This window comes from Talpa occidentalis, unplaced genomic scaffold (assembly GCF_014898055.3).
Source record: "Talpa occidentalis isolate TD23 unplaced genomic scaffold, MPIMG_talOcc4v2.1 talOcc4.12, whole genome shotgun sequence".
Classification (NCBI taxonomy): domain Eukaryota; kingdom Metazoa; phylum Chordata; class Mammalia; order Eulipotyphla; family Talpidae; genus Talpa; species Talpa occidentalis.
Window position 1 is genome coordinate 21,413,182 of NW_023601212.1, and position 26,810 is coordinate 21,439,991.

Below are 26,810 nucleotides of genomic sequence, written 5' to 3' on the forward strand. Positions count from 1 at the left end.
ACCTGGAATAGTCACATTCACAAAGACAGAAAGGGGAACAAAATTTGCCAGGAGAGGGGACAGGGAGGAGTGAGGCATTGCTGTTCAATGGGTACAGACTCTTCTGAGATGAAAAGTTTTCCATGGATGGACAGTGGTGATAGTAACACAATAATGCAGACAGAATGAATGACACTCAACTATACACTTAAAAATGATTAAGATGGTGTTTTTTTATGTTATGTGCATTTTAACAATTTCTTTTTAAATACAGACACTGTGATCATTATCATCAGTAACTTAAGTCTCCATGTTCCAGCCAACACTGTGGGATAGAACCACTCACAAAGAGGGCCTCCCCTGGTGGCGCAGCAGTTGAGCGCTGGGCTGCAAAGCTGCCCGCAGCCTCTGCAGGGCTGGTTCGATCCCCGGCCACCGGCGAGGGTCCCACATGGCACGCAGACCTCTCCTACCGCCCGCTGCTCCCCTCAGCAGTGTATTTCATCAGTCTGCCTGTTCTGTTCCCTGCTCTGGCTCTGGTGAATTCTCTCACCCTCCCGCGCTTCTGACTGTACCCAGTGCTTATATAACAAAAAGAAAAAGAAAAAAAAAAGAACTACTCACAAAGAAAACAAGATTCTGCATGAAAGTATGATTTACTGAGAGAAGAAAAGGAAAAGCCTTGTTGAAGAAAGCTGGTAATCGCAGAGTCCTATCAAGTCTTTCTGGCATAAGCCTCAGTAGAAGTTCATAAAACAAATAATGCAAAAATCGTTTTAAGTGCCATCTTTCTCTTTAGAGAACAGATATATCAGGGCAGACCAAAAAGTTTTAAATAATTAACTTTGCTTTTGTCTGTTCAGAGGTTCTGCTCCATGTGTTCAGAATGAGGCAATGCATACAAAAGTAACCTGAGTAATTATTTGAGACATTTTGAAAATAAAAATCGAAGCCTCTAATCGGGACTTACCAGGTAATTTCATCTGTAACAGACTCCAGATCTCGGCTCCCCTTCAGCAGGGTAATTTCCTGGAGGTCCATAGTCTTAGACAGATGAGAACAACTGGACATGCAGCAGCAGCATCTTCACTAGAGGGAATATAAGAGAAACAGACAGATGACCTGAGCTAGAGGTTAAAACAACTTCCCCAGGGCCCCAACATTCATATGCCTCGTCCAACTCATAGGTGTCCTCAAAAAAGGCATAGCTCTAGTCACTGCATTTTAAAATCTCCCTCTTCATGACTTTTGTGGGCTAAATGCTGTGCTATGCTTGCAGGGTACACTGAAATAGGATGCAACCCCTATATTCAATAACTTTACATCCAAGAGTGTGAGAACGCATTCAAGTATGAATTGCGACATCTTAATAAAAGGTATAATGTGGATTTGTCTGCACAAACTAAAGGAAGCACATACCCCTCCCCTCACCCTACTTCCAGATGAGAAGACTAAGGCCAGAGAAACACACAACTAATCAAGGGGTGTGACTTCACACATTCTGCTTGAGGAAGTGGCTCTCTCACACCCATGTCCCCTAATGCCCAGTGTCCTTCTCCCTAAGATGCCCAACCTCCAGATATGGTCAGAGCCAATGCTAAAGCTGAGAGCACAGGGTTCCATTCCTAGCCAAGCCTGTTAGCCCCCCAGAGAGGAGACACTCCCTGTCCCCTGATCACAGAGTCTGTAGCCTTCTATTCAGAAAAGCAAGCAACCAGCAAGTATGAATGGCAACTCCATCAGCACCACTGTCCAAACTGGCAGCACTGTCTTCACAGATTAAATATAACTCAGCATGATGATCCCATGGCTCTGATGGACTTCAATGCTTGAGATGCTGGGTCAGTCTGATTCCCAGCCTATTTCTGACACCCGAACAAATGAACTCAGTGCCCTGATGATACAAAATCGTGTGTGTGTGTGTGTGTGTGTGTCTTCATGCATGTTCCTGTGTGTTCAGCCTCCATGCAACAGCGTGATCATCAGTTCAGTATTTATCAGGCTTCTGCTGACCTATGAGAGAGAAGCATCACCAGTCCTTGGAGCATCAGCATTGGTGATTTTTGAAAGTCAGCTTCTCACTTTGATCCATGGAACATATCTAAACTTCAATGAAGAGCCCTCACTATCTTTTGTACTGGATCCATCCACCAGACTGAATGAAGCTTTAGAACCAGCAAGAACCAGATGGCCCTTCAAGATCATTTTTTGAATGTTTGGATCTGAGTCATTTGTATGCGGAAGTCTTCAGAAAATAGCAATCTGGGGAACAGGCTCCAGGCTGAGTCCAGCTTTCCAGACAGCCCATCTTTGCCTACAATCGAGAAGACAAGCACAATATTGTAGGGTTCCACCAAAATATGACAGCGTTTATCTATATGTGTAGCATCAAATACAGGAAGTAGCCCTCTCCGGCTGTCACTGCAGTGGGAGCTTATCACAGCTACCTCCCTTACCCAATTCTTTTTCCATTTTATTTGTTTCCATCACACCTATAATTTCTCTCGCACACAGGCATAATGCCAGCTTTGTGAGTCAGCCAGCAGAGGGTACTACAATACTGGTGCAACAATCCAATTCTCAGTGAATTCAGAGCTGAGAAAGATTTAGACAAATTAAAATGGACTCCAGTTTTATTATGTGCTGGGAGTTCCTAGACAGAGAAAGGAGGCCTGTGGGATGGAAAAGATGGAGCTGGAACTGCACTGGTGGACAGGACTGGACAATCTCAAGTAAAGGTAAGGTAGCAGTGGGTGTCCAATATCAGAAGCCCAAGGAGTAAGGCAAGCCTGGGGTCCCAAATGGGAAGTGACCAAAATTCTGGGGCTCAACTCAGCAATCTTCCTCCTCTATTTGCCCTAGAGAAAAGAAAACTTATATTCACACAAACAACTGTATATGATGTGTGTGTGTATGTGTGTGTGTGTATCAGCTCAATTCATAATTATCCCAAACTGGGGACAGTCCAAATGTTCTTCTACCAGTGAATGAATAAACCAAGTGTGGTATATCTATCTGTACAAGAGAAAACAACTCAGCAATTGAAAAAAAAGAACTGATTATTGATACATACAGCAGCATGCATGAACTCAATGGCACTATGTTGGATAAAGGAAGTTATTCTCAAGAAAACATCCCATTCACACAATGTCCTTTCTGTGATATTTTCAAGTTTATAGCACTGCCAGCATCTGCAGTGGGGGGGGGGCAGGTTTCAAAGAGGATATGACCACAAAGGAATAGCAAAAAAAAAAAAATAGGGGGAATAATAGAATTGTTCTGTACCTGGCTTTTAGTAATGATTACATGAATCTATATACATCTTAAAAGATATGTGACAGTATACCCCCAAGAGTTGATCCCATTGTATGTCAATTAAAAAAATAAAATTCTTAAAGAAAACATGCATGAAAAAAACCAAAGGCCTATAACCCAAGAAGCAGGATGCATTAAGCAGATAAAGAATAAGATCCATTCCTGGGCGTTAGCAAGAATGTACAAGTGAGTGAAGCATGGAAGACCAGAAAGAGTTGAGTAAGGAGGACAAGGCTGACAAGGACCAGATAAGAAGAGGTCAATTGAAGTGATGTTCCTCTAAGTACCAGCAGCTGAAGCTAAAGAGACCAGAGGAGCCAACTGGACCCAACTGGTGACTGAGTAAGGAGATCGCTGCTAAAAGTTCACGTAGCCCAGAGGTTCAGCTCACCCTGAGGAACCAACATTCATATTAGTATAGAGAAGCCTCGGGTTATTTCTTTACCTCATTTGCTGGTAAGAAATAACTCATTGGCTTTGAGCAGCAATTTAGTGAAGAAGGCAAGTGACAAAAGCTAATTTAATCTAATCTACTCTCTAATTTACAGATGAGGAATTTGGGAGAGCAATGTTACCTGATTGCCCCCCCCCCATATCACACAGGTGAAAATACCCTCAGGGGTCCTGACCCCCACCCTTGACCCTTTCCACTATGCCTTGTACCACTATTAATTTATTCTCTAGCCTGGGATGGTAATTCTTCTCATCTGTCCCAGGAAGTTGAAACTAAGTTTTCTATTTAAAAGAGAGCAAGACAAAAGCACTCCATAGCATCTTATCATGAGACATCAAAAGATTGGCCACCTACCTCAACCTTTTATTTGTTGTTGTTCTTTTCTCAGATAAATTGCCCACTAATTCCTGCCTCTGATTTCTGTTTGAGTCTTTTTTTTTTTTTTAAGATTTACTTATTTATTTATACAAGCACTGGGTACAGTCAGAAGCACGGGAGAGTGACAGAATTCACTAGAGCCAGAGCAGGGAGCAGAACAGGCAGACTGATGAAGTACTTAGGGGAGCAGCAGGCATGGCAGGAGAGGTCTGCCCACCATGTGGGACCCTCGCCGGCGGCCAAGGATCAAACTGGCAGTGCTGAGGCTGCGGGCAGCTTTGCAGCCCAGCGCTCAACTGCTGCACCACCGGGAAGGCTCTGTGTGAGTCTTTTCTTAGTCATGCTATTAAATCCAATGATCTTATTGGATGAGTGAAAAAACAGTTTTCACTTAACAAATTATCTCTTACATCCTATCCACAGTTCTCATCTCTATCTAGCTCTGGAGAGCTCAGAAGATGTATAACTGCCTCCCAAATTGCATATACCACTCTTTGCATATACTACCATATGTGAGAAAAGTTCTGGCTCAGAAGTTGAGATGTAGGTCTTGGTCTAGCTCTGCATGTGAAATTTTAGGTAAGTCACTTCCTTTCTTTGAGTCTTGCTTTCCTCCTCTGTAAAGTGAACTGGTTGGATTAGAAGATCTTTCAGGTACTTTCTAGTCCTATGTTGCATCCTGTGTTGTGCTTCAGGTGTAGATAGTGCATAAAAGCTGATGTACAAAAGAACTGATGTATGATAAGTTTCAGTTTGATGCAACAATTTTTATTGAGAGTATACTCTATTTTCACTGTATAAGCTAGTCAAGAGGAATTGAACAATGTCTAATAAATGAACTCTGCCTACAAGGACACTCAACCCAATGGATCTAAATTTAAAGGATTTAAATTTAAAGAGTCTAAAGGATCCACCATTAAGCACACTCTTCCACTTGGAACGAGCTGGGTTATTCATTTAATCTCTCTGAACCAATTTTTTCACCTATAAATTGTGAAAAATAATGAGATCTTTTAGGAATGAAGAATAAATGAGGTTATATTAGGTTTTATTAAGTAATTTATATTACTGTCCCACCCTCTTGAAACAGCATTTTTCTTTCTTGCCCTATATTTACATTTCACAGATCTCCATTTTTAATCTCATTTCTTAAAGGTGAATATTCTATTATTTCTAGGAGATGAAACTCAAGTTCAGCTTCTCCACATTAACTTATCTGCCTGCTCCAGCTAACAGAAACCTCCCTTACCTCTGCTCTTCTATTGCTTCATAAATGATTTGGGTATCTACGGTGTAAACTCTCTTAAACTCCAGCTTTTTATATTACTAACCGCCTATAGAGACCTTGAATTCTACATGTATAAAGTAGAATCCATAACCTTGTCCAAAGATCCTACTCCTTTTCATGGGCTTGTTTCAGTTAATAGTTTCCCACTTTCTTAAACTAGATACCCAAGTGTTTACCACATTTTCACTCCAACACATTCTTCTCCAATCCATCCTATTTGACTCCAACTCTCATGCATCCCTAAAATCCAATCATTCTCATCTTACTGTCTCAACCTTGCTTGAGCATCTCGACAAGATGAATGCAGTAACAGAAGGGAGGATGTATCAGTATCACCTAAAAAGCTTTTTCAAAATATCTTTATTTACCTGTCCATCACTCCATATCACATCAGAAACTTGGTTGAGGGAGAAGACAGAACAAGGATGAAAGGACCAGGCTTGTGTATTTTGCAGAAGCTTCCCAGGTTATCCTGATACATTGCCCATTCTTGCTGAGAACTATGTAAATTTAAAGAGTCGGGCCTCTCCTGGTGGTGCAGTGGTTGAGCACTGGGCTGCGAAGCTGCCCGCAGCCTCTGCAGCACCAGTTCTATCCCCGGCCCCTGGCGAGGGTCCCACATGGGGCGCAGACCTCTCATGCCGCACCCACTGCTCCCCTCAGCAGTATATTTCATCAGTCTGCCTGCTCTGTTCTCCTCTCTGGCTCTGGTGAATTCTCTCACCCTCCCGCGCTCTGACTGTACCCAGTGCCTGTATAAATAAATTAATAAATCTTTAAAAAAATAAATTTAAAGAGTTTAAAGGATCCACCATTAAGCACACTCTTCCACTTGGAACCAGCTGGGTTATTCATTTAAATCTCTCTGAACTAATTTTTTCACCTATAAATTGTGAAAAATAATGAGATCTTTTAGGAATGAAGAATAAATGAGGTTATATTAGCCTCCCCCCTCTTATTGCCATTCACTAATAATGACATCCATCTGCCTTCCAGAATCAACAGACTATGATTATTTAACCTGCCATTCACATTCTGACTCCAGGTCACTTTCCTGACCTGGTTTCCTCCTGTCCCTTCCATGTCCCATAGGTTCCAGTCAAACCAACTAGACATTGTTTCTCTGGTCAAACCGTACACTTTCACAACTCCACACCCTGATTCATACCATCTCGTCTTCTTAGAACCCCCTTCTAGTCTCATCTCACTATTCCTACCTGGGAAAATTCCACTAAACTTAGAATGCTCAGACCAATGCTACCTCCTCTGTGAAGTCTTCACCTCTTCTAGGCAGAAACAGTTTTCTCTTCTTTCTACTTTCACATCATTCTATCCACAGTGCTAAACCATTAGACAGTAGCTTGGTCTGATCACCTTTCTTGACTTCCAAAGGATAGGGGTCCCTCATTCAGTCTCCTAAAAAAAGTTATACATTTTCCACCCTGGGGGTGTGTGGTATGTTTCATACCTGTTTGTTTAATACATGACACCATGATCTCTCTAAGATAGACACTGTCTCATTTGCCTTTGAATTCCCAGCACCAAGTAAAGGTTCAGGATTATAATGAGCATTAAATTAATAATCCTTCAGTCAAGATTCAGATTAGATATCCTCTCCTCAGTAAGTCTTTACCAATCCTAAGAGGTCGCACTGGCTAGTTTGTCAACAAAGCACACAGCACAACACACATTCCTTTTATTGGAATTATGTTTATGAGTCTATATCCTTACCTAAGACTCTAAGGGAGAAGAATCATGCATTTCTCTCTTCCTCATCCTCTGTGCATTGCACAGTGCCTGACAAAGCACTCACCACTCACCAATGTACTGGGAAAATGAGACTGAATCTGCTATCATTTCTTTCCAGATGATAAGATCTTCAAGGATCCTTGCAGCACCTTTTACTATTCTCACATTTTCAACAATATCTCTTCCAGCCGTGAACTGCCAGCAAGCATTCAACAAATACTTGTTCATTGACAAATTCTTACTAAATATTCTTGAATATGTTTAGGTTTGCCTTAAGAAGATGAAGTGTCCTGCTTAGTTGTGTTTCCAAGAAAAAAAGGATTTAATTGTCTTTCAGTAGCCATATCTCCAAAACTGTTTGTTGTCCTATATGTATCCTGGTGTTTCAGCATGTCAAGTCTCTCAAAAAGCTGGATCAACCACTCTGCCAATTCCCAGTTTAATGACCTGGTCCAATACTGGCCACTTCCCTGTCTCCTGTTGTTCCAATATGTTCATCACATTGACATGTGTCATTTGAACCTTGTCCAGGAATTTTAAAAAAGTTAGTGGGGACATGGAAATAAAATTTTCAGGAAACTTAAAAACAATGCCTGTTTATGTGACAAGTTCTACTCAAACAATACTGAAGGTTGTATCATTGCTCAGTATGCTCATAATACACCAGCCTACTGGATAATGGAAACATGAAACGATACTCAATCCACAATAAAAGTTTTGGGGATTTTTTAAGTAAACTATCATTATATTTATGGAGATAAACATTGTTAAAATAAATGATATTTATGGAAACAAACATTATTAAAATAAACTTATGACGATACTATGTGATATGCTTTATTGAAGCAATAATTATGTTTATAAAAAGCATAAGCATAAGTAGCCCTCATCTCTACTACTTAAATAGAATAACACAAATATCCTTACAAAAGATTATAGGTTGCCCAGCCATTCTTAAATATCTGAGCATAACGTAGCTGACACGATTATTCAAAAACACTGTTAACTTCTGAGTAACCCAGGAGAATGTCACTTTCTGAAAGTTGGAAAGTCAATTTGCTGAAATTAAATAAAAAGAATCAGTTCCACATCTATCACAGCATACTGACTGGGAGGGGAGACAGCAAGCATGGTTGCTGTCAAATCAAATAACAGAGATGCCAACAAATTTTAAAATTTCATCTCGGTAGGTCTATGTATGAAATGAGTTGGAGGCAAAAAATAATGACCCTGCACTTCTTATTTAAGGTAAAAGACATTGGATATTGGTGAAGTTTAATTCACATTTTATGATTTTACATAAAAGTTTCCAGAGTCATGATTACTCTAAAATTCTGTGATCAGCATAGATAGTTTTCTTTCTACAATGAGGTCATTTATGAAATTAGCTGGATGCAATATTTTAAGACTCTGTCAAGAAGAATGAAAGGAAGTCAAGAATTGAGGCAAAAGTCCAGATTAGTTTTGTAAAGTCTGATTCTGGAATAAAAGACTGTTCTGGACTTGAATGAGCCCAACTGACTGACTATACAACAAAGACTTGTTGGTATAAAATGGAGTGTCCAAAATAACTAGCCCTAGTCAGGGAAGTTCAGATCCCAGTTAAAATCACCGCCAGCAGACCTAAGTTGACATTTGAGGTCATTTTTCAGCTTGGTAGCGATAACAGCAACAACAAAAATATTTCAAGGAGTTTCAACACTTATAAAATTATCTAACTTAATGTCTATATGTCCTACTTTGTCAAAGTGTTACACGAAAAGAAAGTTAAAAATTATTTAAATCTCTCAAATGTCAAAAAGGTTGATTCTATCACAAAATTAGTATCAATAAAATGCATCCCCCTGAAACAATTTTCCCCTTCAATTGGGATTTTTTTTTAAAATTTCTGCATAGAAGAACTAGGGTGTAGGCCACAGGTGTAGGGGGTGAGAGGATTCACCATAGATAGAGTGGGGAGCAGGACAGGCAGATCTTACAGAAATACACTGCTGAGGGGAGCAGCAGGTGAGACAGGAGAGGTCTGCTGTGTCATATGTGGGTTAGATCCCTGGCCAGGGACTGAACTCAAACCCTAGTAGAGATAGTGCAGAGATTTAACTCCTAGGTCTTGGATTCCATTAGGTCTTGGATTCCATTAACCAACCCAGAGCAAAAACTGAAATCCCCTGAAGTCTCATGTGTAACCTTGAGAAGCTGAACAGGGAAACTTAGGTCTTCATCTCAATACGTGATCCAGTACCGTGTGTTTCTCAGCCTTGGCTAAGTTAACACTCTCTTTGGTCCTCAGTGTACCCTTGTATATTTCTGGGGGGAAAATCACTCTTCCAAGAATATAAACCCAAATTAAATTGTGACAGTCAAGAGACTTTCCCTTTTTGGAAAAAGGTTTTACAGCAATAACAAAGACCTATTTCCTTCAAAAGCTTCAACAATTTGCAGAAATTACATGTATTCTCTGAGTTCTTGATTTATACTTAGACGACCTGGTTTCACTGCAGTGATGGCACTGGTTGTTTCCTGTGGGCATTTATTTTAATTCCACCTTACCAGTGGTTTGGTAAGGATCGGACCAAAGAGTCCAAAGGGTTGGGGGCTGGTAAAAAGAGTTGAGGAAGGCTTCAGAAGCATTACAAAGTTGCTAACCTTTGAAGGATGCTTAATCTGAGATATCTCCTTTAATGCCCTTCCTCACACTTTCTTGTTATAAGTCCTGGAGTAGGCATTTAAATTCCCTGTTTCCATCCTATTTGTTTCCACATCTATACTCAGAGAAGTGGGGAGGGTGGGGGAATTTTCTCTATAAATTGTCACTGTTTCATTTATTTATATGAAATATATAAATTCTATTTTTTTTTTGACAAATGAATATGAAAAGGAAAAAAACAGAAGTCTAGTCCTGGATCACCATATAGTGCCTTTAGAACATTCTTGCAAGTCGTATGCTATACTTAAAACCTCAACTGCCAAAATAATGTAATTATTTTTCAAGGAAGTCCCTAACATCTTCAGCTAACCTAGAGTGGAATAGTGCCTGTCTTTTCCTTCTTTGTCCCCCTCCCCCAAAAATATGTTGAAGGAATAAAATTTAGCTCTTCTAGAGGAAATCCTCACTTTCCAGAGTCGCTTAGTTTTAAGCCCAACTCCTTGAACATGAAACATCATATCAAAATGCCACCTCTTTGTTAATTTAGCAAACCATTAGGAGCTTTCTGTTTGCTTCCCAAAATATCACAAGTACAATTTGTTGTGCTGGTTGATTAGCACTGTAGAAAGTCTTCATTTTGCTAATAATGCTTCACACTTCTGATGAGTACTAGGAACTCTACACTGCAAAGGAAATTAAATGAGCATTTTATCTCTGAAGACCTCATATAGTAAAGTTGAGGAAGGTGTGCTATTCATTAAAAAAGCAAGCGTCTCAACTTTATCTTCCCAATTTGAACGGGGAAAAAAAAGAAATCCAAAATGTGATAATAAGAAGTGATAACCCTGAGAGGTGAGTCTGCTACTTAACTATAGACTTTCAACCAAATAAATGCTTTTGAAAAAAATGTTCTCAATTAATGAAAACAAGCTTAGTATTAGGAGCCATACATTGCCATTTTAGTGATTATTTTTAATAAACCTGAGGGCATAGTAGTAAAAAATAGAACAGCTATCCTAGTTTATCTTCAATATACACATACATGTACTCTTTTGTTTAATTCTTGGCAAACTGCTCTTCTAAAATGCCAAGAGATGTTATTTTTCCTTTTTTTTTTTTTTAAAGGTACTTTAAGGGCTTGGTAGATCTCAGGAACAGATAATATTTTTTACCACATTGCATTCAAAATGTAACATTTTAGAAGCAGGGTGAGTCCATTTTAAAGAACTGTTCAGGTTAGGTCTTCTGTATGATTTGCAAGTTTTAGACTTACTGGCACAACTACAGACAGTTGTGTAAAATATTTGGATTAATGGTTGAACTTGAACTTGTGCCTTTAAAATGTCTGGGGATTGACCTGGGCCACAGGATCAGTTGTTCCTTTTAAGTTGATCCAACAGAAATTAAATATCTGCAGGGGGCACAGACTAAGAGATGGGGTTCTTTCCAAATCTGTACTCCCAGGAGTCTGAACATTCTTGCTAGCTCCTTGGAGAACTCCACCGTCTGGAGAGCAAAAGAAACTTGTTTACAGGGTTTCAATCATAGAGACCCTGCACCTTTCATTAACCTCTTTGTCTTCAGCATTATAAGCAGAAACACTAGCTGGCCTGATCATATTTCAGCCATTTTCCCCTCATCTCATCCTTTACCAAAGTCGAATTGGTCAGAAGATGGGGCTTTCCATTCCTCTATGTCCAAAATAATCTGCAAAAGTTAGCCAGGCTAACCTCCCTGCACACAAAGGCTTTGGAAACACTGACTTAAGTTTGACTTTTGCATCAACCCCCAAGTGACTGTTCCTTGGCAAAAGCTATGTAACTTTATCACAGATAAATTTTCATTGCTCACAATTCCTGGCCTGGAGTGGCTGCAAGGACCATGCAGTGTGTCCTGGAGATTAAACAGTGAGCTACCAGGGTGGCCACAATTCATTCCAGATTCACATTCAAACCATGGCCCGCTCTGCATTTCTTGGAAAAGTTTGCTTTCTAAAGACATTTCAGAATGTCCTTTCACAAAAGAAGGAGGCAGGGTGGCTGGGCCCAAGTCCCCTTAAATCAAGGCAATGAGAACAGAAAGGAAGAGAATGGATTTGCAGGGTGCCAGAGTGGCTGTTCCTGGACATGGAGATCTCAAACTTCCAATTTACAGTGTTTTTATGGAACCCAAAAGTTATTGTACCCCCGCCTTCACAGACAGATTACATTCACTATTTGAAAAAGAAAGTAATCATGAGCTTACACTGAACATCAACCCACCAGGATGTGATGTAAAATGGAAAGACTCCTCAAATAGGAAAAGAAATGTCTTTCTCTGCAGGCAGCTCTACCTCCCCTTGATTTAATATCGGTTTGGATTTGAAAAAGTTGACTGTTTAGCAAATTCCGACAATAGTGAAGAATCCTGGGTTCATGCCTGAAGTTAGATGACTTAAGAAAAAATGATCAATTTGGTATATTTTTTCCTAGATAATTATAGCCAGTACAAGTTTAGATGGAAATATGGAGAAACAATAATATGCTATTTTTCTAAGCAAAACTAAGTTTATAAAATTTGCCAATGTGTTTGCCTTTTTAGAAAAATTGCTTGATTTGGGGAGTTGAGATTTAATATGCCCTTTGATTCTTGCTGTATGGGATCTGTTTTTATCCCTTATCTATTTGGAAAAAATATAGAATACATAATGTTGCTGGAAAAAATTCCCAGCATTATCGTGCTTATGTCAAATACCCATTTGAAATACTTTCCTAAATATCTATTTTGAGAGCATCTGTTAATTTTTGAAAACTCTGGTAGTTTTATCAGAGAAGTTAGATAGTTCCTAGAAGACAACCTCTTGTACATAAATATCACCCAAAAGAACAGCCATGGTTAAGGGGCAAAATAACATAATCCCAAGATTTACAGCCACACAATGGCCAAACACACTTTTTGTAGCATACATCAGAAAGTTACCACACACATTTCACATGCAAGCTTAAATGATCTGAAAAAGACAATTCAAGCTGAACTGAGTTCAACATTTGCGCAAATCACAAACAGCAGATCTGGCCTTGCTTAAAATTTCCATCTAGTTGTTGAACTGAACAAAAATAAACAAATGGAAGGCTTGACAGATGAATAAGGCTTTTCTCTTGATTTTTAAAACTGAAAATACAGCAGAAAACAAATATCGCCACAGAAGTCCCTGTGAAGAAACTGCCTTTGGCATCCAGGCTGAGCAAACAAATCTCCAAAGCCCCTCAGCCCCCACTCCTTTGCTCTCCCACCAGAATCCTCCACTCTTGTTGTATTTCCTAATTTCATGAACTGTATTGCTGAGCTGTTTATCAAAACAGTATGCAGTAAAAAACTTCACTCCACTATTCTAGGAAGTCTTGCAATTTTCTCCCTCCTCCTGGACAGAGGCCACTAGCAAGGGAAAGCCTCAAAAAAAAAAAAAAATTGCAGAGCAATGAAAGTGAAGAAACAATAGACAACTGTGGCTTTGACAATGCCTCCCCTCAACCCTCTGTCTGCTCCTGCTGTGACACTGGCATTCAAGAGCAAGGGAGGCTGCCATCGGATGCATGGACAAGGGATTGAGGAATACAAGGCAGGGGGGAAAAAAGGAAGTCCGATGAATTCTGAGCTAAGATGGCAGGGCTTTCACCTTTTCTGTGTGTGTGTGTGTGTTTGAGAATAGTCTGGAAGGAGGCATCCCACAGAGAAATGAAAAGGGTGTCTGAATTGGTGGGTGGTTCTGAAGGTTTCTGCATTTGCAAATGCATCCTAGAACTATTTGCAGAGATATACTTGCTGCTATCCGTCTCTCTCTTTCTCTGTCTCTCTCTCCCCCTGTTTTATGTCTGCTGTGTCCTGCTATCTCCATCACACCTCTATTAGTATGAAGACTCTCTGTCTGTGTACAAAAGTGTGTGTTCCTTAGTGTTTGAATCAAGTCCCAGGTCTGCATGCATTTCTAATCTAAAGAACCTATAGCAGTTACTACAACTATCATTTTGTCAGCAATAACTGAGACTCACAAGCCTCTAAAGGAACAAAGGTGGAAAGACACACAAATACTCCAGCACCTGGAATATGCATCTTGCAGGTTACAAATAGAGGCACCTTTTTCCTGTGTTTCTGTTTCACTCTCAAATCTGTGTAATATCCCAGGTTAGTAATATATCCGACTGCATAATGAGTTATGGAGTGTCTGCAGGAAAATACAGTTTTTTAGGGTTTTGGGGGGGGTGGGGAATCACTGGGAATAAAATGCATCTAGCTGAACTAAGAGGAAATACCTAGTGACAAATAAAGAGCATGTTTGATCCATTTTAATCAACTGCCACTGGAATTTAAATTAATCATATGATAGAGTTCTTTGTCCATTTCAGTGGCTTGTATGAAGGAAAGTGATAAAACAGTGATGAATAAAAAAGGAGAGGAAAATATTCAGCAATAGAAAATCAGAGATCAATTCTCCATAATACGTGAAATTACTGTAGTTTACATTCAAGTCTGGATTTTTGGCTAAAATTGAGTGGGTTTGTTTTGGAATGTGTTTGGGAGGGTGAATTTTTTTTTTAATTGCACATGTGAGCACCAGTTTGCATTAGATATATCTGTGGTAACTTGCATGGGATGGATTCTGTGCTAACCATCTGAAACAGTATAAAGAACTCTTATCTCATTTTGCAGAAACCTCAAAAAAATCAACACTTCTGAAAAACAATGCTTTGCTTTCTGTTTTCAAGGACATCAAAATATTGTTAACTTGAATACACAAGAAGAAAGAGGGAGGTAAAAGTAACAGCTGATTTACTCACTTTTGAACATGGACAATTTCAAAGGGAACGGTGTACTTTGTATCTGACGTTATCTGTGATTTTTGTCCCTCTTTTCTGGTGCCTGAAAAGCTGCATTTTTTCCTTCAGTACTTCTTGTTGGAATCGAAATTATTTTCAAGCAAGGTATGGAAAATACCCTGAAGGTTAACATCTTTCTCGAACTCTGTAAACAAGACAGAAAGTCTCACCTGAAGACGGTGTATGCACAGCCAAGCTGTAGCAGGGACTGCAAAATACTATCTCCTTCCTTCCCTCTGCTATTTCTTCCTCTTCTTGGGACTATGGCTCCAAAGGGCAATTTCTGTTTTCTTTCTTCCTAGACAAAATGGCTCAGACAATCACTTTACCCCCTTTAACTTGGGAGGTAACCATAGAAGCTGAGAAATTTGGAGATAACACTCAAAGAGAAAACCCAAACAATAGAGCCTGAAAAACTGAGTTGCAGGGAGGAGGCGTGAGAGTCTAGCAGCAAGCTTTCATAATGAGGTGAGGTGTTAGAAATCAGGAGAAAGCAGGTCCCTATCAAGATAAAGCAGGGGTAGAGAGGAGGGTCAGGAACCCCCCACCAAACCCTGTCACTTAAGAAAGAAAAAACCCTCACCAGGTTGAGAGGGAGCAGGGGAAAGGCGCTAAATAGCTGGCGAGGTGACCCACCGTCCTGTTTGATCCTTGGCTCTCGCTGAGGGGAATAACAGCCACAGCAGTGACAACGGAGTTGCAATGTGCCAAGTGCAACCTCTGCCCAGTGCTCTCTGCCTCCCAAAAAGGAAAGAAAAGCATGCCTCAGGCAGAACACAACAGGAACGAGCAGGCGCCATCGTCAAGTCACGGACCCCATCAGCACCGGCTGGTCTTTGAAAGCCCTGTATCAAGGGTCCCATTCAAAGGCAGCGAAGGAGCAGAGACAATAGCAAATCAAAAACTGGCAGGGCTTCTGGAATAATTTAATTCCTCACTCCAGAATTTACACGGGTATAGCAAGAAACACAGGCGAGAGCTCCTTCACACCAAGGCGCGAGCATATGCCTGCCTCTCTGAGGATGTATTTTTAGACATAATATCAGGGGTAAGGCAGCCTGTGCACTTATCAGCAGCATTCGCTTCCTAACGTGGGTGCAGCCTCTTTTTCACTCTGAGAGTAGCTGATGATCAGAGGAAGTGGTCCATATTTCTCAGCAAGCCAAAGGTCAGTTAGGAGAACCCCAAACCGAAATCCATTGTTTCTGCGCTCAGACAGCATTAAATACATTTTCAAGATGTGTTTCAAAATGAAGTCATGCCGTGGTGAATTGCTCACCTCCTATCTTTCCACAAATGACTTATTTTACCACCCTAAAGCACAGGCAGGAGAAGAAACCAAACCTTGAAAAAGACAATTCAAACACCACAGACTAAGAATAAAAATTATTTGGGAGGAGGGGTATTATTTGGAACGTGTGCTAAACTTCTAAACTTCTCCAAACGACAATGCTTATTAAAAACAAGAGATGAATGATGTTTTATGGCATTTAGAAGTGCTTGAAATTTCAGTATTCCATCCATTCACTTCAAGCTTCAACTATTTAAAATAATAAACACAACAAAAATAGCCCAGTTCATTAAAGTATAACTAGAAAGCAAGGAGACAATCTCAGCTTTTGCAAACAAATTAAACATGATCTGGTGTGTTCTTGTCCCAGCCCAGGAATTTTCCCTTCACGTAGAGGATTAAAATATTTAAAAAGATTCCCTTAAATTTTTTATATTAAAGTACATGTGCTAAATATGTATGTGGACATATCTGTACATACACAAATTCTCAAGTTAATTTAAATTTATGGGTGAATCCAAGGGACAGTAGTACCAGCAATTCAAAAAGAAAATAACTATAAAAAAACAATCCTTAACCACACACCAGCCAGTCTCTCTAAAGTTTCACACACAACCACTCGGATGAGATGGGTACAATGGTAATAAACAAAAATACTATTTCACAACTACAGTATTCCAAATGAAATTAGTTAAAATGAAGAGTAAAATGCCCACTTCCTATTTTTTAATCAGAATTTGATTCTGTCCGAACTGGTGTTTTCAGAGATCGTATAAAGTAATTTATAAAAGAGACATACAATAAGGATTATTTCTATCTCTACAAATAAGCATTCTGCGTTTTGATTTCCCTTTAAGAAGACAAACAGTTTATAATTTCACATTGTAAATCTTACTAGGACTGAATGCTCTTACAAGGATTGACAAAGAAAGAATAATTCATGTCAGACCAAAAGGCTTCTTTCAGTGAGTTTCATGCAGCTTTCTTCCACAGATCTGGGCCAAAATGAATGTAGAATCTTGAGCTGAACTATCCATCACATTTTCCTAGTCTTTCAATTAATGACACTGCAATCAGATCGATAGAATGTAATAAGAAAAGAGCTTTGCATTTCTATACCTATTAATTCGCTGAGTAACTCCAGCAGTAAAACGTGACTTGAAAGGAAAAACACTCAAGGAAAATGAATTCTCTTAGCATATCGAGCAAAGATTCCCTGACCCAAAAGTGAACACTGAGTTTCTACCTTCCAACCAAGGTTATTGGGACCCAAAGCTTTCTTCGGGGCAAGCTTATTCATTTTCACAAGATTCTCTGCATTGCACTCCCATCAGCACAGGTCTAATCAAGTGGTTGGATTTTTAGAATCTGAAATAAATATCCTTGAAATGTGCATTAGAGGACTGGCCGTTGCTCTCCATTCCCTAGGTCAATCAAACTGCCAAATTTGTGATCTTAGTTTTCTAGGACCTTCAATGGGTTTTGAAAGAATGGGGTAGAGAAAGACAGATGAGAATGCTAATTGAATTCAGCCCATCCCAAATCATTGCCTGGTTTGAGACAATGCAAACAGTGACAGACAACAATGCAACACAGTGTCTGTGTTCTCCACGTTTATCACCAGCGACAGAGGACTAGGAAAGCAAAGCACACGCTCTCTGAGAAAGAAGCAAAGAAAGGCTGTCCTGTAATGGCCTCTAAGATCATGTGCATGTCCATAGTTCTCAGTGTCACTAGAGGTCAACAGTGACCACAGAAGCAGAGAGTAGAACAGTGGTTGCCAGGAGCTGAGGGTGGGCTGTGGGAGAGATGGTAGTCAGTGACAAGATGAAGAAGTTCATGATGATAACTACAGTCACAATACTGTAGCATCTTCTTGAAATTTGCTATGAGAGTAAATCTGTTTTTATCATATCAACCCCCTTATGGTAACTACCTAGCTTGATTGTGAAAAGCATTTCACAATGTGTCCATATATCCAATCATCATTTGTATATCTTAAATATATACAACTTTTATTTGTCGGTTATGCCCCAAGCTGAAAAAACAGTGACCTCAGTCATAAAAAGTAGACTGGAAATGAAGGTTCAATCAACCATTGTATAATAGGAAGAGCACAGGTTTTGTTGCTAGACAAACCAGTTTAATCTCAATTGTGTCATATACCAGATAAGAGTCTCTGAACCTTAGATTTATATTAGTAAAATAGAAATGTTAGTATTATTGCTTATCTACTACAAGGTTGGGTAAGATGATGTATGTAAAGCACATGGCACCATCTAGCTAAATTTCCCCCCCCAGCCCTCAAATTTCTACTATAACTGGATTAAAATAAAGTAAAAAAAATTATTGTACAGATTATCATAATGTATACAGGAGGCTCTATAAACTCTTCAGCACTACACAAGAGAAGGTATTATTATTACTATTGACAGAACAATAATGTCTTAAAAAACAGAACACATTATTCAGTATAAGAAAGAAAGGAAGGAATGATATGGTCCAGCACCTCACTGTTTGCAGTTCTGTATTTTAAATCCACAGGGGAAATATCAGCAATTTTATCTGCAGGAGAAGGGGTGTCAAATAAACAAGTCACCCCAATCAGTTTCCCAAGGGAATACCCCTCTCAGTTGCAGACACCATGTTTGAGGGTGGAAAATAAGGACTTCAGCTTCCCAGATGAAATAACTAGAAGAAATCTGGCAAAGATACCTTTGCTAAGAGGTAAGATTATCACTACTCAGTGTCCCTCCTGTGTGTAATAAAAGGAGAAAGAATCTAACTGTTCATTTTATATTTGCATATCAGTAAAATATTCATGAAGAACAGTATAGGTGGGAGGTATAGGGAGAAATGTTGCCCTCAAAGAGCTTAGAATCTAGAAAATAAATGTTTAAAACCATAAAATGAAAATAAATATAGAGCATTAAATGAGAAACTGCTACAGGTCATGGAATAACATTTGGTAGTAATTCTTGTCTCTCACCCACAATATCAGAGGTTATTTTTAAAGAACCAGTTTTATCACTTTGTCATGACGAGCATACATTAATGAAATGAGAATAGATAAGCAAGCTTAAAATAATTGCTATAAAATAACAATGATGAAGACATCAAGTTCATAATCTATGAAAGTTTTGGATAGAATGAATTGAGAGGCTTATAGAAACTATAATTTAAGAGCTATAGTTAACGAAAGAGAATGCTGTTTCTTAGGGAAAAAATAGTAACAACAATAGCTACCACTTATATCAGGCAATGTGACAAGTGTCTTACGTCTAATAATGTATTTAATCCACACAGCCTCCCTATCAGGTACATAGGATTGTCACCATCACTGTTTTACAGATAAAAAAAAACTAAAGCACAGAGAAGTCAAGTGACCTTCCCAAGATCACAAAGCAAGAACTCAGCAGAGCCAAATTTCATACCCAGGCAGTTTATTGTCTGAGTCTGTGACCTTCACCACTGCACTCCATCACCACTCACCTTTTTATTTCCCCCTAGATCCTCATAAATTCTAATATTCAATACAAAGAGGGGTTGAATGGCCAACCAGCTAAATCTACTATGGGTGAACTCTGAAAGCAAAAGAGAGCTAATCCACATAGTCAAGTAAAGCTGATAGCCAGAAGTAAAGCATAACTACAAAGTCTGCCTTCTTTTCTCAAGTTTTGTTTCCAAGTCCAGTCACCAAATATTACTGAGCACAACTGTACCAGACAGAGCAGATCCCTGACCCTCAAAGCTTCCAGGCTACTATAAGACACTACCACCGAAGCCAGCTATGACAATACATGGAGAAAAGTGCTTTGTTAAAAAATGAGAACTGAAAAATCAGAATGTTTTCTATCCAGATAGCTTTTAGGAGAACAGTTTCATGTCTGGATCCAGAAATTTCTCAAAGAGGAACAAATCTCAGTAATATTTTCATCTGGCTTAACACTAATCACAATCTGTCTCTTTGATTTCTGCCTTTATTTTCTCTGGCCCTGTTTGGAAGGTGCAAGTCATTGGTTTCCCTGCTGACGACCCTGGACACATGGCTGGCTTCTCAAACAACCTGCTCCAGCCCAGACACCACAAGGGAAGGAAGATGCCTCTCTCCTCACCAATCTCCTCTAATGTTTAATAGAAACGCCAAAAGAAATTTCAAGTAATATAGTTATATACATTTTAACAGTGTTTATCACTTTTCCTGATTATAAATAATAGTACCACATTTGCTACCATTATTTTAGAACAAAAATATACACATGACAAAATTATCCATAATAATAACAATTAGAGAAAACTACTTTTGGTAATTTAATGTATTTCCTTCTAATCTTTTACATGATGTGGGTGTTTGTGTATTAATAACACATTTCTGTACATTTACAGTATTGGGATCATAATGTAATAACTTTGCATCCTACTCTCTTAGTTTAACTATCCTTTCAAGAGCATTTTGGGTGCTTAGATACCCTTGAAAAACCTGTATAATCTTCTTTTCTCTAGATGTAAGTTATTTATTTCCCCAGCATTGGACATTTAGGATGTATTCAGTATTTATATTATATGTAAGATTGTAACAGTCATCTTTCTACATTAACATTGGATCACTTTGCTCAGTACAGATTAGGAGTGAGATTATTAACTCAAAGTTTTCTCCTTTTTTAAGGTACAGCTACACTGCTTTCTAGAAAGTCTTTGCCAATTTGCATACTTAGTTTTTAGTAAGTGTGATAAATTAATGACTACATACATACATATATATGGGTGAACAGATAGGTGGATGGATGGGCAGATGGGCAGACAGGCAAGTAGATAGACAGAGTCAAACCTGTTTCAAGGCCACCTATCTCATTCAGTTATTTGTATTTAAATTCTTTCTATTAAATGAAGTTGTCAAAGTATTTTTTATTTCATCATTCTAGGACTGAACGATTTCCGCTCTCAGAGTAAGAGACAAAAATATCCTATTATTAAGAACTGGACCAAGTTGTATTGCTGCTCTTAGGTATGTTAAGATAGTTGCTAAAACGAGGTGGGTCTCAGTATTGGCCTTGATGAGCAAAGGGCTGAAATTGAATTCACAGGAGTTAAGATCAGGGGAAAATTCCACCTTAAGGCAACATGGGAAGGCAGGAGTAAAGGGGGCTAATCTAATAAAAATTGCAAGAGAAAGTCAAGGCCCGGGTACTGACAAGAGCACTTTGAATTAAAGTTTGAAGAGATCAGACCAAGCTGATCTCATCCTCACAGAATCAGATGAAGACAGGAGCCAAAGCATCTCAAACAGAGGAAGCTAGAATGTGGGATGGGGGTTCAGGTGCAGGGTTGTCAAAAGAAAAAACATGTCCCCTTCCAAGATACAGGAAGGAAATGGTTGCGGCAAAAGGTAGAAAAACATGTTAGCTTTCTTCTGCAGTTTTGATGGCCATTTGCCTGGCACACAATTAACTAGACCCACAATGATACCACATGGGAGGGTCCACACAGGGCATTTCTGGGAGTGAGTGAAGAATAATGTCCATAGCTAGAAATATGGCTCTTAGAATAAGCCAATCAAAGTTTCAGTCTAGCTATGCCAATAACTAGCTGTGTGATCTTGAGTAAGTTCCCTAACCTCTCTGAGCTTCAATGTCATCACCTATGACAGGGATATAATAATTGCACTCACCTCATAGGGTTGTTTCAATACTAAATTAAAAAAAATACATATGAAATATATATGGGTTTGATACATGAGCAGTATTTAAATAAATATTAGCCTGTGGTGGAGGCAGTGTAAGGAATGCAAGGTGTAGAAATAAACTTGAGTTCAAACAGCAGGTCTATTACTTATTTGTTCTATCACATCCCTCTATGCCTCCTCTATCAAACAGGCTTGTGAGGACAGTGATGTCTACTCCAGGGGGAGGCTGTGAAGATTAACTGAAAAGATATACATAGGCACTTGGAACAGTGCCTGTCTCTGGAAAAAAAGTAGCCTTTGTTATTGCTATCATTTTAGCATTCAGAATGTGCAACTGAAATCCCCAGGTCAAAAGTCAGTAAGAAACTGAAAACATGAAATAAGAGGAAATTTCTTTTCCTGGAAATATGCTATAACTAAATCTGATTTTCTAAGCTGATTTTCCTATCCCTAATGGAAAATCCACATTGCAATAAAATGGATTCCTGTGGCAATGCTAGAGGCATCCAGCATGCAATCACAGACAAGACAGCACCTCTAAAACAGCTGGGATGACAGTTCCAAGGGTCTACTGAGTTCATTCAGGGGGCACAGGGATGTCTTTTCTCTAGACTATGACAGCCCACATTCTCTCAACTACTTTCTTAGAGATCCTAGGGGTGCTTTCCAGCCAGCAGCCAGGAAACCTCCCTGGCTATGCTAAGAATCCCAAGGAGACCCTAAGTGTACTAATTTCCAAGACCATGCATCTCTACCCCACTTTTATTTTTAAATTCATTCATCCTGCCATGAGACATTTATTTCTGTTTCTAGTCTGGGGGCCAATATATAGTAGTGAACAAAGCCAATTAGGTTCCTAACTCATGGAGCTTATATTCTGGTGGGAGAGAGCCAGATACCAATCTGATGACCACACAGGTAAATATATCATCATACAACATGACCGAGGTACCACAATTGAGAAGAGGGAGGGAGATTATGTGGATCTGCAAGGGAAGATGCCCCTGAGGAAGTGGCATTTCGGCTGCTAGGAGGCAAGATCTGTAAGAGGCAACACTAGCTTTGAGTATAAAATTTTCATGAATGTTGACTTAAAGGAAGCAGTCCAGAGCTTGGAGAAACTCCTGAGACAAATCAGCAGCAGCTAAGCCACTATTAGAGAACGCTATGCTGAGAACCTGGCTCCCTAAGCTTATGAGTCTTGGTTGAAGGGTACAAAGGTGAAAGCAAACATCTATATGACAAGAAATGAAAGACAGGGTGAACGGTCATGGAGCCATTTCCATGGAGCCAGTTCCTCCTGCAGTAGCTGATCTGTGCAGGTCATCAGAGAGCAGGTCCCTTAGAGAAGAACCCACATGAACCTGTCAAGATGAATAACAAGCCTTGGTGGTTGGGAAGGATAGAGGCCCTGGGTTATACAGTAACCCCAAATTGGTCACCACAATTTGGACAGGAGCAGCTAATGTCCCTCTGAAGGAAGAATGACGGGAAATTATATTCCTGTAGAGTCTACACAAAGTTAAGATGTTTTCCCAAACCCTCCTTTTTTCTACCTATTTTAATCCAGCACCTCAAAAGCCCATTCAAAAATGGCCTTGTCCCTGGAGCCCTCCCTTCACCCTTAGCATAGCACCGATATCCCCCAGGTTTTATTTTCAGCACTGTGTTGCATTATTCTCCAGTCACCTCCTGAATTATTTTCTTGCCCACTCAATGTAATATAATAGTATACTGCTAGTTTCCAAAACTAGGACTAGTCCTCACTTCTTTTGCATGCCCCATAGAGCTCAGTTCACTAATGTGTCCACTCTCAGCACTTAGCATATCAATGCCTGCTGGATAAATGAATGGCTGAATTAATCCATATATCTGCAAGATTTCAATAGTTTAAAAAAAAAAAATAGGGCCTCCCTGGTGGCGCAGCAGTTGAGCGCTGGGCTGCGAAGCTGCCTGTAGCCTCTGCAGTGCTGGTTTGATCCCCGGCCGCAGGCGAGGGTCCCACATGGTGCGCAGACCTCTCCCGCCATGCCTGCTGCTCCCTTCAGCAGCATATTTCGTCAGTCTGCCTGATCTGCACCCCGCTCTGTGACTCTGGTGAGTTCTCTTGCCCTCCCGCACTTCTGACTGTGCCCAGTGCTTGTATAAATAAATGAATAAATCTTTGAAAAAAAAAAAAGTAAGTAAGTTCTCTAAGGATAGCAGAGGTGAGCCATCCCTGGCTGCAGCCATTTTAGGAGAGTGTTAATACTATATATTGGTTCTTACTTAAGTAGATGACCTAGGGTCCCCTACTAAAGATTTTCATCTTTCTAGGGTAATTGAAGGGCTTCTCTGCTTAGTGACATGTGATGGACAGGAAGCCTTTTCACAGCCCTTTCCATTTCTAATTGTGATTCTGTAGATTTTGATTTGCTACATCTCAACCCAAAGAGCCCACAGTGTCAATGTCAGTCAGTCCTGAGGACAATACCTGAATCATCTCACTTGAAAGGTACTCAGACCCCTCTTGGCTCTAGGATAGAGCCCCCATCCTTACCCACCACCACATTCTCAGAGACCACCAGGGTATAGCTCTTGGCTTAGTTTACTAGGACTATAGAACAGAAGATTGTTACCTTCAATGACTTGTTCAATAACAAAGCAAGGAAGATTCAGGCTGGAAGGAGAATCTGCTGTTTCACTCTCTTCCTGTCTTAATGGCAGTACCGTAGAGGTCATCTTTTAAGAACATCTTGGTGGGTTGAAGTGATTTTATTGTAGTTTTATTATTATTCTCATTTAAAAGTCTTCACTCTTTTATTCCCAGCTAGGATTAAAAGACTCCTTTTTACTTACTTCTAACAAGCTTTAATAAGAAACACAGAAGCATAAAACTTGCCTCTCTGAAGGCGTCAATAGCCCATCCCATCTGACGTCACTGCTCAGAAGGTGCTGAAACAAAAGGCCAGATGCCCCCCAAGACCCAATCATCTTGGGGCGGGGGCCCAGCAGCAGCCAGGCTACGGACAGGAAGGTGCTAAGCCCCGGTGCATAAAGCATCCATCAGCCCAGCACAAAGAGCTGGTTTTTCTCTCCAGAGGCAGCCAGGGGTGCCCTCACTCAGACCCCTGGTCACACTCTGCGACCTCCTGGGTTGGTGTGTTCTTTGTTTCCTCCTCTCACTTCAAAATGACTCAGCCCCCACGGCGTTGAAGCCTGGCCAAGTCTTCATTTTAAACAGTTCTCTTCTCTTGGAGAGTCTTGGATGCATTTTCTGTTAAGCAGGGGCCATGCTTTCAAGTCAGAAGAAGCTAGGGTCTTCGTATTTATTGCATACCTGTATGGAGGGGGAGAATTACACTTAGCCTCCCCATAAAGGAGTGGCGCTGTATTTTCCCAGGATAGACCACCTATTCTAGTTCACCAGTTTGGAATGCTTTCTTTCCTTTGACTTCTTATCTAGTCCCCCTTAATACTGTCTCCTGCCTGCTCACACACATAAAGCTAAAACCCCAGTCAGAATTCAACCTTCCGATGAAGAAAGAAAAGTATTTAGAGAGACAGATACTCCCCGCCCCAGCAGAACTGGCAGCATAAATCACAGGAGATGTTATGAAGGGGTGGTGAAAAGCTTCTTAGTCCATTATGCATTCAGTCTGGGATAATGACCCCTAATTTATTTTAGTTACATTACTCTTCAGTAAGGATGCCCTTAATCTCACTCTGAAGATTTCAAAATACTTTCCTGTTGTCCTTGTAGTGTTCAAATGAAGGAATCTGGCTTCTTTTCTATGTGTTGGGTAGTTAATCTACTCAAACATTTCCCCTTACACAACCATCTGTTCTACCTTGCATTTTCTACCTCTCGCACTAGCTCAGTCTTCGCCTGCTCTTCTGGCTCATTCACTGATCTTTAATTTCTCTTCTGCCTTTATGTCTGGTTGCTTATGTTTGGGGGCAGACAATAGAGGTGATATAGGCCATTATTCATGAGTAGCTTCAAGGGTAACGTGAGAAATGCCTCATCTCCTGACCCTGCTTAGCATAAGAATTGCTGATAAAATTCTATCTGAAAAGAAAGTTCTTCTAAGAAAAATATCAGACAGCAACTCACTCTGGAGCAGGTTTCTGGAGAAAGAAACTTGTGGAGGGAAGAAGGGACCTTAAAAAATTAAAAACAAAACAAAACCATGCCTCACACAAAAGAGAATACTGACCGTAATTAAGACTACAGTTTCTATGCCATTTGTAGCAGCATCCTGGAATAGCAATGCAAATGCAAAAACAATATTACGTCATCACAGCTGCCAATAGTTTAGTGAGTTTATCGCCAACCCTAATAGACTAGAGTCTTTACATGGAGCCAAGTGAACTCTTGTTTTCCTTCTCCTCACCTCTCCTTCATTCAGCCTCAGAAAAGCAGTGACCTTCAAGAAGGTGAGTTGTTGAGAGGAGAAAGCATCTATTACCTGCTGGCTTCCTGATCACTCAGGAGTTGCCCATCAGAGAAGTCTGTAGACCCAGTAAAATTTCTGGCACTGCACCTCTTAGAAGAGTTTTATCCAACAATTATTACTTGTGTCATTAAAGCTCATGATCTCTACAAACACAAACAATACCAAGCAACTTCTCACTACCCATCCTCCCTAGGCCATCTTTTCCATAGTTGTAGCTTCACCTCCCAACGACTTTACTGACGTTGCTCATTCACAGCCCCTTTGCCATCCCAGCTCCCTCTCCAGAACACTAGATGCTCTTAGAGTTCTCCTAGACTTTTTCCAATGGCCGTTTTCTTCAACATGTCTCAAAAAAAACTCATTGTTGTCAGTGCCCTCCCTTCCCTTCCCAGCTTCTGACCATCTCTGATTGTTTAATAATGGCCAACCACCCACACAGTCACTCAAGTCAAAAACCTGGAGTCACCCCAATTTCCTTCTTCTATGCTTCATTTTCAATAACCAATTCTCCCAAGTATCCCTCAAATACCTCCTCCATCTAGGTAAATTTTCCAGGGCTATTGCTAGAGAAATACCTATGACCCCTGTTTCTCTTGCCTAAATGATGGTAGTGTCTAACCCCTGCTTCCATTTTTCTCCACATAAATGCCAGAATGCTCTCTATTAAAATGAACATACTATGCCTCCCCTAGTGGCACAGCAGTTGATGGCAGCCTCTGCAGTGCCTGTTCAAT

General features: G+C 40.0%; 1 long non-coding RNA gene across 5 annotated transcripts in view; it reads right to left on the reverse strand.

The window, feature by feature from the left end:
• Positions 1-26,810, reverse strand: part of LOC119240779 (uncharacterized) — a 274,220-nt gene that overhangs the window by 208,496 nt on the left and 38,914 nt on the right. For 2 of the 5 annotated variants that reach the window (XR_008551062.1, XR_005124192.2), the window contains exon 2: positions 950-1,068. This is a non-coding gene — a long non-coding RNA (uncharacterized LOC119240779). Of the gene's footprint in view, positions 1-949; positions 1,069-1,992; positions 2,294-14,624; positions 14,809-15,299; positions 15,706-26,810 lie in introns of those variants that run through there. The other 3 variants (XR_005124193.2, XR_008551060.1, XR_008551061.1) reach the window with 3 other exon arrangements.